This window comes from Poromitra crassiceps (genome assembly GCF_964638095.1).
Source record: "Poromitra crassiceps genome assembly, chromosome: 6".
NCBI classification, from domain to species: domain Eukaryota; kingdom Metazoa; phylum Chordata; class Actinopteri; order Beryciformes; family Melamphaidae; genus Poromitra; species Poromitra crassiceps.
This window is the reverse complement of record NC_139627.1, coordinates 46,455,856-46,468,221: the sequence shown is the minus strand read 5'-3', so window position 1 is coordinate 46,468,221 and position 12,366 is coordinate 46,455,856. Positions and strand designations below refer to the sequence as shown.

The 12,366-nt window shown below is 44.1% G+C and overlaps 1 pseudogene across 1 annotated transcript; it reads right to left on the bottom strand.

Annotated features, from left to right (window-relative positions):
• Window positions 1-1,199: 1,199 nt before the first annotated feature.
• On the bottom strand, window positions 1,200-2,000 carry LOC310778407 (protein cornichon homolog 4 pseudogene; annotated as a pseudogene). The gene has a single exon. The product of its transcript is annotated as a protein cornichon homolog 4 pseudogene (transcript).
• Between the last annotated feature and the right edge of the window lie 10,366 nt (window positions 2,001-12,366).

The following is a 12,366-nucleotide window of genomic DNA, read 5'->3' as shown; positions in this document are numbered from 1 at the left end:
TACGCGTTTGCTAAGACGATATGGAGTATTTAAAGTGACTTGAGTTAAAGGTCACATAGTCGAGGTCAATATTGAAGTCATTTTGATTGCATTAGAGATCACATGAGACACAGGATTGTCATAATTCAGATTTAATATAAACAATACAAATCAAGAAGACAGTAGTGGCACCACTTTACTGTTCTACAACTACAACTCTATACTTGTTCTGTCATTACTTTATGAGTCTATGGTTTGTTGACCACCATCATCATCCTCATCTTCTAGATCTGATCTCTTGGTTGAGACACAATGGGCCAGCTTCACAGGCACAAAACACTGTTCAACCGGATAAGGCTACACTTGCAATTTGCACCCTTGCAATGCAAACAGACTTTTTGCATCCAGACCGTACCATTTCTATGATCTCATGAGGAGCCAGTTTTGTCCCTGATGTGATGGTGTGGGACTTCCGGCTACACTACAGCTTGATCGATGTGCTTCAGTTGGAGGTGTAGGCTACACAGCTTGATAGATGTGCTTCAGTTGGAGGTGTAGGCTACACAGCTTGATCGATGTGCTTCAGTTGGAGGTGTAGGCTACACAGCTTGATAGATGTGCTTCAGTTGGAGGTGTAGGCTACACTGCTTGATAGATGTGCTTCAGTTGGAGGTGTAGGCTACACGGCTTGATCGATGTGCTTCAGTTGGAGGTGTAGGCTACACGGCTTGATAGATGTGCCAGCTCCTGTTTTCTTCTTCCACATTTTGAGGCGGCACTCTGTCATTGATTTGTGCAGTCAGCATGTTTTGCCAAAGCAGGCAATCAGGAAAGGCAGCTGCTGAGCTGCAGACTTCATCGAGATCGGCTCGAGGACCGCCAATGATGGACAAGCACTCTGGGTCGATTTGTTTGAAGGTTCTTGAGTGCCAACCTTTGCCCCACTGCATGCCTGGAATCGAAAGGCATGATGTTGAACGTTGAGGAGCCAAAGATCATGGCTGGTGGTGCCGGCATGGGCGTGATAGCGCAGACATGGCCGTGTGTGTCAGAACAGAAGTGGGTCCATCGGAGGTGCAGTGGAATAAAGGGCAGCCTGTAGGCAGCAAGTGAGACGCGAGTGTGACGGTAACTGGTGAAGGAGAGAAGTTCCGAAGCTAGACGCAGCCGAGCAAGAGGGTCTATAGTACAGGGGTTCCCAAACTTTTTTGGCCCCCCAGTTGAACAACTCTTCTACTTCTCGCGGCGCAACATTGCTATATTTCAAAGGCTGTGGCGGTCTCCGTTGTAATGCTAGAGTGGAGATCTAAGAGATCTAGAAGACCTAAGGAATCCATTGGTACCAGCCATGTCATGCTAGCTCGTCGAGAAGAGGGGTGCAATAACACTCCAAAGTTAGGCTAATTTTTTGGCGAGGGAAAAACCGACATGGCCATTTTCAAATTGCCCCCTCACCATTTTTAACTGCCCCCCTCAGTCACTTCATCCTGGGCCTGTTACTCAACACTGAAGAGATGCAACCAGCTTTCAATCTGTTCACACCGATGCAAAGTCGCCAGCTTCATACTGTACAATCACAACCGAATTGTCAAATAATTCCGTTACGGGCTAAACGCAAGAAAGATCAGGCTGAACAAATAAATGAAGAAGCAGAGCAGATGGAAGCCCAGTTTAAATATGACTTCCTTGATATGGAAATGTAACTGGCCCCGGTTGTAGATCTCAGTGGGGTCATACACCCCCACGTTACCCATCGGTACCTTCACATACCTGTAAATATCCCAGGCTGCTACAGGCAGGTTGAGGAGGAAGATGAACCAGTGCATTGAGACCAACATCAGCACAGTAGGCAGGCATTGGCCAACCAGTTCTGGAATTACCCATTTGTTCAGCATGGAGCAGCACGCTCTTGTGTTTATGTAGTCACTTTCTAGATCAGTCAGGGTGATTACGAAGTACACCAACAGAAAAATCAACGCACAGCAGTTGACCAGTGACAGGATAAACACAGCAGTCTCCATTTGTTTTAATTTCCTGGTAGTTTACCGCGAGAGGGATTTATGATATATCACTGGTGATGTCACAATAAGGAGAAAGGGATTTATGACATCACTGATGCTGTTACAGTAGGGGGATTTATGACATCACTGATAATGTCACAATGGAAAAAGTGCTTATACTGTAGTATTACTAGGAATCTCGCGTGCCTGATTCCTAGTTTGGAGACTCTGGAGATGATGCACCATGGCAGCAGTTATGGAATTCGCCCACTCCGCGGGCCCCCGAAATATGACTGACAGACAGACACCGCCCACCCACCCACCTAGGCCCCATGGGTCATACTATAGCACAGTTGCTCAAGTGACATCACAACTGTCTGAGTGACATCACAGTTGAGCAATCACAGTTGCTTGAGTGACATCACTGATGACATCACAGTTGCTCGAGTGACATCACTGATGACATCACTTCCGTTACAAATCGTGACTGACACCACCATAGACACCACCTAGCCAATTTTAACTTCTGTCGAATTGAAGAATCCTGTTGTATTTGCAGTGACCGTTTTAAGAACCTGATAGGATCTCCCTGAATCAGGTTCAGAAATACTTTCTGGATCCCAGAAGGGAAATTGAGTAATTCTGCAGTTGCTCACATTCAGGTAGGGGAAACAAGCGCATATTCCTATGTCATCTGGCTGCCTGGCAAAAATAACTTTTGCCAGGCAGCTGGCTGCCAGCCAGCTCTGGCCTGATGTATTTTGTCCTTATGAAGGGTTTAATTCTACACAATTTGTTACATTGGCATTACTGCATAACTGGATAGCCATTCTATTGGTTATATTAATATATTGTAATGTCCCATCAGAAGTCTAAGCCACTCAAAAGAGATACAGAGATATTTCGAGTGCAATCCATTTGACCCCTTTCTACTCAACACACCGGGCTCCAATGAGGACTACCAGGTGCAGCAGAGAAGACAATTAAACATATCAGTGGTGTTAAGAGGAAATCTAGAATAAACAAATGAAAAGTTATTAATAATTGGCATAGGCTATAGGTCATGTGGGCATCCCCATGACAATATCTTATCTTGTTTGTTTTTATTGTCTTATTGCTATTCTTGTTATGTCTATATGTTAATTTCGAGTGACATCACCGATGACATCATCCGTCATCTGGCTCCCTGGCAAAAATATTGCCAGGCAGCTGCCGACCACTGATGACATAATTTGTCCTCAGGGTTCTGAGTCAGTCAGCCTTCCTTCACTTGAGCATTGTGATGTCATCAGTGAGAGATGTCATCAGTCATGTCACTCGAGCATTTTGAGGGTTGTCAGTCAGCTTCCTCCCCCCCTAGAGACAGGTCAATTGATTGCACTCTATTCACCTTATTCTTTGCCCATACAAGGACGCTTCTGCATGACGTCATTATGTAATCGTCTTTCCGGTTTTAGACACGGAAGTAGATTACGCCTACCGTAGTCATTTTTAGACTTGCCAAAAAGCTGTTTTCAAGCAACAACAAAAAACTGTTTTAAAGTTTTAATATCTTTCGGGTGAGAACGTAACATATATGTGACCAGTTTATCAAGCCTATTTGGAAATCTTTTAACGAGCAGCGAGGACTGGGAGCGCTAGCTGTGCTGACCGGTCGCACTAGCTATCTGTCAAACCCTACTGTAGGCTACTGGCAGTGAGAAAACACTGTCGACGTGCTTTTGTAACTAACGTTAAATGCCGACCGGGTACAGCCATCGACTCCTCGCAGCAGTAACGCTATGAACATGTAACTGAAGTTGGCCGCAGTGTAGCTTTATTCTGATTGTTGCCAAACTTCATTCATTATTATAGTGATGTTTTGTTTTGAAATTGGCCACCAACTAGCGCTGAACTGGAAGAACAAATACAATTGCATGTAACGCAGAAGAGAGAAAAAGTGGGCGTGGTGAATAAAGTGAATATATCTGTCTCTTTTGAGTGGCTTAGACTTCTGATGGGACATTACAATATATTTAGATTGGTCAATGGTCATCCAGTTATGCAATGATGCCAATGTAACAATGTATAATAATTGTATAATTAGATTTGTGTCACATAGAATAACAACTCTTTTATTTATGATTTAATGTTTTCTCTATAATTGCAGCCTTTATTTTCCCCAAACAGCAGGAATGCCAAATTGCCCAGCTAACTTTCAAGCAAGCTTCTTCATACCACTTGAAAAACACGTGATATTTATCCTTCATAAACCAGTTTATTAGTCCAACTGATGCTAACTGAGACCTGACTGCAGGGAGATAGTGTAATTTCTTTCTGAAAGTTCATAATCCTGCCCAACTGTTAGTCGAACACTTACAAATGTTGTACATACAGTAGCATATAATTATGTACATGCATATCAGTAGTTTGTTACCGTTTCGTGATAATTGCCCAAATTATATGAATAACTTATGGTGTTATGAGTGCAAGGTTTGAACATGGGCGAAGTTTGCATTGATTCAGGGGGTGCACTAGTGACTAGCGACTAGTGGTCGTAGCCAAAATGCATGTTTCTAATATCTATTTAATTGGCCTATAACACAGAAGTAATGTTTTATTGTAATGCCTTGCTCTAGATCAGTGATCCTCACTATTTCTTCCATGAGAGCCACACTGGCAGGACAAAGTCAATAGGAGAGGCACTTTTACCGCAAAACACCAAAAGCCACCCCAACCAAGCACATCTGCCTACCATTTTTTTGTGTTATATTGTTTTCCACACACACACGCACATATATATACCAGTTTCCTAGGGGTGGGAAAAAAAATCGATACACCACAGTATCGCGATATTTTGCCTGACGATATTGTATCGATATTTGGACGCCAAGTATCGATATTGCAACAATTTTTTTTTTTTTTTTTTTTTTTTTTTTGCAGGCCATGCCAGGCCACCGGGCTACTATAAACTTTAGTTCCAAGGCCAGCAGTAAACAAACGGTAGCATATTTTCATTTTGTTTTAACAGTAACAGTTTTGTCATAACAGTAATTTACAAATTCCAAGATGTTTTGTGTAAGTGAAGTGAAGTTGCAAAAACTACATAAGTACAGTAGTCCACACACACATCCAGTTAAGGTGGACTGTAAGTAGACTGTAACAAACAGTTCAGTTTGTCAGGTGCATGCAACTATGACATGACTTTATGAAAGTTGTTGGTATGTCTACTTGACAATGTTGCTGCAATAAAATGGTTGAAGTCAGATGTACAGACTGAAAAATTGTTCTTATATAAATCAGATGATGACAAAGTTTTCCTTTGGGGACATCATTTGCAGTTGAAAATGTAAGAAATCGCAATATATCGAAATATCGCAATATTCAATATATCGCAATATCGATATATCGCAATATCGAAAATATCGCAGTATCGCAATACTATCGTATCGTGACTCAAGTATCGTTTCAGTATCGTATCGTGGGCATCTGGTGATTCCCACCCCTACAGTTTCCCCTAGAAAATCTTTCAGGCCTGGAGGGATTTCAAAACGTACCCCGACCGCAACGGTGGGGGCCGTCGCTGGCGACGCTAAAGTTTTAGCTAACCTGTTCACATCTATGTTCGCAATGGCATCCCAAGTATCATCATACTATTATGGGATGTGATGCGAACAGTTGTATTATGGGATGTGCGTTTCCCAGGCAACGACACACGTTGACACGTTTTGGAACAGCGCTGCACGCTGGCACAATACTCCTACTAAAAGCAAAATGCTTATTGTTTTGACTGATTTGGCACCTTCTATTACTGTCAACACCAGTATTGTTGTATTGTAATAATATGCCATAAAGGTTTATTGAAATTTTGGGGAGAGCGGGGGATTTTTTTCTCTCTTTTTTTTCTTTTGCAATTTCTTAGAGCCGCCAACTAAAGCTTCGAGAGCCGCGCAATGAGGAACTAGGCTCTAGATAAAGGGTAGAATAATTGTGTGACTGTGATTATTTGTTGATTATAAAACATAATATTCTGGTATAATTATGAGTCATATCCGAGTGGCGTAACCTTGACGTAAACAGCAGATAAAACGTGTGCGTAATGACCTCTCCGTGTCGTGGAGAGAGGTGTGTGTTCACGCTTCATACCTTCACCAGTCTCCTTCCCTCCCTCTGACACGTCTCATTCTGTGTGTTTACATTCTGTTTTCTCAATTCCTATGGAATGATGGAATTTATTGAAGTTATTCACCTTATGTAGCCCCGCCCACTTGACCCAGTTGTGTTATGACTTCCTGTTCAAAACACCGTCTGTTTTACCTGCTGGTCACTAGTACTGTACTGTCACAAGAAGTGTAAACACAATAGGAAGTAACTGGCTGACCCCCGTGTTGGAACATAAGGACGGTGAATAGGCGGTTTCCGGATTTGCGGTTTGTTTGATTTGAGTTTGATTTCGAAGTTAAATTCTCGCAATATTCCATCACTCATTGTGCATATTAGTCGGGATATGAAAATGCACGTGCTGGTATCCTACTTATGAATTTTCGTCTAGATTTTTTTTCTGCACCCCCAACCTTTAAGTTCAAACTTCGCCTATGGGTTTGATCATTCAGAAAACCAAATGACATTCTGTATCTGGACTAATTTTCACATCCATAGCAGCACCAAATGTTGATATTCCTAAATGTTGCAGCATTGTTCCGGTGTGTCCACTGGATAATTCACAGATCCCAGTATGGGACTTTTTCCACTCTGTATGTTTTAATGCAGGTACATTCACGTTGACTTGGGCACAAAGACAAGAGATACAGTGTTTATAGGTGTGAAGATCTCCATCCTGTTGTTTAGGTCTTTGATGAAGAACTTCCCTGTATGCAGTCTGTGTTGTTGTTGGGCTGCTGAATGGTAAAATGACAGCAGGTCCTTTCATTAAAAACAACAAAACACAAGGAGGAAACAGGGAGCACTTACTGTATCAATGAGGACCATTAAGGGAACTTTTTTTTTTTGGGTGTGTGTTTGATATAAAACTGAAATTAGAAGAACTAGTAATCTCGCGCGCTCGATTTCTAGGGTGAAGACTCTGCAGACGATGCACCACGGGCGCATGTGGGATTTATGACATCACTGATGATGTCACGATTTGTGCCACAAATCATTGATGTCACGATTTGTGTCACAAATCATGACTTACACAACGCCTGCCACCGACCCACCTAGGCAATTTTATTAGGATTAAATCGAAGGATTACACTGTGCAAACAATTGAAAGTGAAACTTTCCAAACAGTGTTTTTGTAATCCGTATGATTTAGGTTGCATGATGATGTGTAAGACAATGTGGTTTTGGGTATCATGTTTCATATCAGCGTTGTAGCAGCTGTATTCTTTTGTTAGACTGGTTGTTTTTACTCCTCCAGAAGCTGGAGGATGGAACTTGTGCGGTGGCTGACTCACTAATGCAGCGTCTGGAACATGAACACGTGCAATATCTGTGGGTGTAATAAACAACATGCCTTTTGGTAACTCCAACCGCCTCCCATTGCTCTTTTTCCTCATCTTCCACATTGTGGAGGAAGACTAAGGAGTTTGATCTGCATGTTAAAGTGAGGGAGTTTTATATTGTTTACACAGTTTTATAATGTTGAATATTCATGATTATGTTAATAAAGCACAATTATTTTTCCTGGGGGGGCCACATGAGAAACCCAGATTGTTACTGGGGGCAAATCCCCCCCCCCCCCCCCCCCCCATAATTCTATCACTTGATTAAATTATAGACTGTGCACTTATTCAGGAAGAAGCACAATCAAGACATGTTTCAAAATAAAAGCCATTCTTGTAGGTCATCTAATTTGATTTTTCTAGCTTCATAAGTAAAATGGTGTGGTTTGTCCTTGATCTCCTGGGCCAGGCAGAACCATCACAAGGGCCGCATCTGGCCCCCGGGCCTCAGAATGCCCAGGTCTGCGTTAAAGGGACACTGAAAAACAATGCAGATTTATTTTGCACATAATCTCACACATATCCGCAAACTGTAATCTGTGTGCATGAATAACATCACTGGTCCACAACTTAACTCAAATCAACTGTCAAACTATATGTATGAATGCCTGCAAAGCTGTTAAACAAGTTTTCGGATATGTGAGATTATGTGCAAAATAAATCAAGTGCAAGATATTACTTTTAGAGCAAGCATTCAACTCAGTGTTCAGAGTAAACCCTCTTCCCGAACAAATCAATAAACGATCCCTCCAAAAAGAAAATTAACCAAATATCTGACTTTGTGTGCAGGATAGTTAGATAAGTCAGTTATGCATATAAGTGCCTGGGCGGCGAGCAGACGGTGATGGCCTGTGGGAAGAAACTGTTCTTGTGTCTGGTAGTTTTGGCGTACAGTGCTCTGTAGCGCCTCCCAGAGGGGGGAGTTGGAACAGGTTGTGTCAGGGCCTGCAGTGATTGTTCCTGCACCGTTTCCTGACTCTGGAGTTGTATAAGTCCTGAATGGAGGGCAGGTTGGCACCAATGATTTTTCCTGCAGTCCTGACCATCCATCCATTGTTGTCTGTACCTGTCCTGTTTGGTGGCCGATCCAAACCAGACAATGATGGATGAGCACAGACTGGATTATTGCAGAGTAGAACTGGATCATCAGCACCTGAGGAGGGGGGGGGGTGCCTCCTCCTCCTGACTCCACTATCATCTCCACAGTTTTGAGCTTGTTCAGCTCCAGGTTGTTATGACCACCAACTGTTCACAGACTGTTGTCATCCATATACCCTCTAACTACTAACATGCCGAGTTTTTAGCTCTTTAACTTCAGTTTATATGTACAGTGTGTATGTATGTATATATATATATATATATATATATATATACACACACATACATATATGCATTTGACTGACTTGGCATAATTGTCAATAAGAAGTTGAAGCAAGCAACATGCTGAATGATCAAAACTGTTGAGCTTATTTAGGAGGCTTTTATTGTGAAAAATAAAGGTTTATAGACATTTTTATGTTTGTAAACAGCGATTACGTGTTTTGTGGGCGGAGCTTGCTATTTCTTTAGAGTGGAAACTGAAATTGGGGTGAAATGATCCTCAGTTCTCGGGTAAAAGATAAGCTTAGTTTCCAGAGTTGAATTAAAAAGTCTGAAACCTATTTAAATATCCAGCTGATTAAGTGGAGGTATATCTGGCACAAATGCTGCTCACAAACTGCAGTGCCACTGCGAAATTGCTCACATCAACTGGTACAGTGTTCATCGCTAATGTGGATTAATGTGTCCTGTCTTGTACCGGCTCCCACAGACACAGGCTCTTATAGACAAAAGTAATTAAGATGAATAATCAGGATTTAAAGAGGCTTTGTTTGCATTATTGCTAAATTCCGGGATAAGGACACACTTTCCTCTTTGGTTTACATGACTGTATGAGGCAATTTGCTGCGCGAATGTTATTGTTCAAGGCTAACTAGCTAGTAAAACAATAGGCGTGATGTGTCATAGCAGTAAGTGCTGCTCCGAAGCGCTAAACTCCCCGCCACTAATGAATTCATTAATCTCTCTATTTATTCCTGACAAGCAATTATCTCCCCTCGCAGAATGAGGGTCAGGAGGCAAGGTTGAAAGCTCTCACGTATCTGCTGAGGAGGAAACATTCAAAGGTAGCCGATCGCTTCTCCCTGCTGTCCTCGCACACACCTTGTTTGTGCTTTTGACTCACCCTCGCGGCTGATTACGTCTTGTGCTCTTGTGACAAGTTGCGGTGTTGAAATAAACAACGGGTGATCTAGCGTTTCCCGCGCGCACAACTTCCACAGTACCAGAATGTCCCTTTTTTGAGAGTGAGAACAGAACCGCTCGGTGTAGTAGAGCCTATCCGTACAAAAAGTATAAGCACAAAACCCACAACGTTTCTTTCTTTTTTTTTTTTACTTTTGAGAGTCTGTTTTGCCCAGCAACAAACTACGCACAAACCCAGCCTCTCTGCACATCCCCGCTTCTGACACCGGCGCTACTGTAACTGCTTTCCGACCTCTAACCTTACTCGCTTTTTTTTTTGTTGTTGACACATTTCTCTCTCTCTAACTCTTTAAAGTTTGACCTTGCGCGCTTGCATTGGGGGGGGGGGGGGGGGTGTTCACACACAGCTTATAGGGCCACAAAACCTATAAAAGGCGGGCGGCAATCGCCCGAAGGCAGGCCGAGTCCGATGAAATAGGTCCCGGGCCGGGGAGCACGCGCGCCGCCCGTCTCCCTGCGCGCCCCATCCCCCTCTGAGGGATGACCATCTAAACTGGAATAAAAGCCTGTTAAACGGTGTCACAACATGAATCACTGCCCCGGGAGACATCCATCACGCCTTTAAGAGGTGACCACAAATGATCTGTGAACCACTAGGTATTGATTAGTCATGTGCTGCTGGCCGTGTCAGGTTTAATGTTGCGGCGGCTTGATAGTGTCGCCTCTGACAGCCGCTGCCCTAACTCTCCTCTGATAGATTTTAATGGTGAAATATTGATTTCTCTCTGGCCAAGGTCTGCCAGCGAGGGCCAGATCATTTGTTGGGGTAATGCAGGACACTCTGTGCCCTGGTCCCAATCAATCATTTTGACAGCGGGCCAAGAGAAAACGGGGAGGGGGGAGGAGGGGGGGGGATCCATCCGACCGACCTGGTGAAGCTACTACACCAGATACATCCACAATCAGGACTCGCAGGCCCGCAAAGCAGAGAGAGAGAGAGAGAGAGAGGAAGGCAGATATATCTCACACACTGGCTCCGGGTTAATATGAATACTAACGATGTGTTTATTGAGTGGGAATGCTCAGCAAATCACAGCTGACGGGATAACAGTCGGGAGTGCCTTGAGCAGGGAATGAGGATCTCGGAGAGAGGGTCTATATTTTATTTAAGCGTCTCTGGGCCGGGGAGAGAGAGAGAGAGAGAGAGAGAGAGACTCAGGTAATGTGTTGTGTTACAACTCAGTGGTCGTTCCCCCCAGCCGGAGAGATAACAGACTGGCTAATGGGAAGCCATCAATCACAATCAGCCTCCTATTCCAGCAGTGTCTCCTCTCTCCTCAGCCCTGTGAGAGCGAGCTGGAATAGAGGCAATAATGGAGTTTTGTGGCTTAGCGGCGGCGGCTCGTCCCGCAGTCATATTTTCAGCCCGAGCAATAGATGCTTTGCCGTGTCAGCACGTCTTTTAATAAGAGCCACAAAAGGAGCGTGAGCAGCAGTTCACGCCTGGACCAGCCAGGCCGAGCTCAGCCCGCTAAAGGAGAGCACAATTAATGCGAGGCGGTCTCAGGTGGGCTGTGTGCTGTGGCTGTTTGGTGCCAAAAGCCGCTAATTGGTTTTTCATTACACTCTGTTCAGTCTGCTGTTACAGCGACTGAGCATAGGCCACAGACAAAGGACGAATGAATGAACGAATAAATGAATGAGCAGGAGTGTTAGTGGAGGGTATACACACACAGGGTCTATACTTCCTTCTCTCTGGCAATTTTAAGTACTAGGCATCGATTCCTAGGCTCCCCCGCTGCGCAGGCTTGCCCCGCCCTGCAGCTCGCATACGCAGCTCAGCCATGCAGTACGCGGGGTCACTTTCTCCCTCGTCCACCCTGCAGCTCGCCTGCTGTGCGGGCTCACATGCTCTTATGACATCACCGATGACATCACTTCCGGGACTTTATGACATCACTGATGACATCATCAGTGATGCCACAATGCCGGGACTTTATGACATCACTGATGACATCATCAGGACGTGAGGCATGCTGGCTGGCATAAAACTTGAAGAAGATGATCGGCAGGGAAAGAGTGGATGGATGGATCCAGAAGGATGGGCGGTAATGCAACATTGAGGATGCCAACTGTCATGCCATAAAACACCAAAAAGAAGAGATCAGTGATGTCACAAATTAATGCCTCCTATGACATCATCAGTGGGACAAAAATGGAAACAAATAGAGACATAGATAGATACTAGCGGAATAGCCGTCCCTGTGTGACTGGCCATTAAATTTGAGTCAGGCCTCGTTCACAGAGTTGGCATGCAGCCTCTCCTCTCTCTGACCAGAGGGGCTTCATAGTCCTCTTCAGTGGCTGATTACAACTCAGCTCACCTGTGTGCTGCTCCAGAGTTCACTGGCTGATTCAAACTGCTCACCTGTGTGCTGCTCCATTCTGGAGCTCTCCATGGTGCTTAACCTGTGTTGAGACATTTTGGCCACTAATCTTTGCCCATTTAGTCGGCCCTAATGACCTAATTCAGAAATGCGGCTCCGTTAGGGGGCTGCTCTTTACACTTCCTGAAAGATTCAGGTAAAATGGCCTCGCTGTGGCCCAACACAACTCTGCTCACAGACAGACACTTTGCATTCTTATTATACTGTAGGACT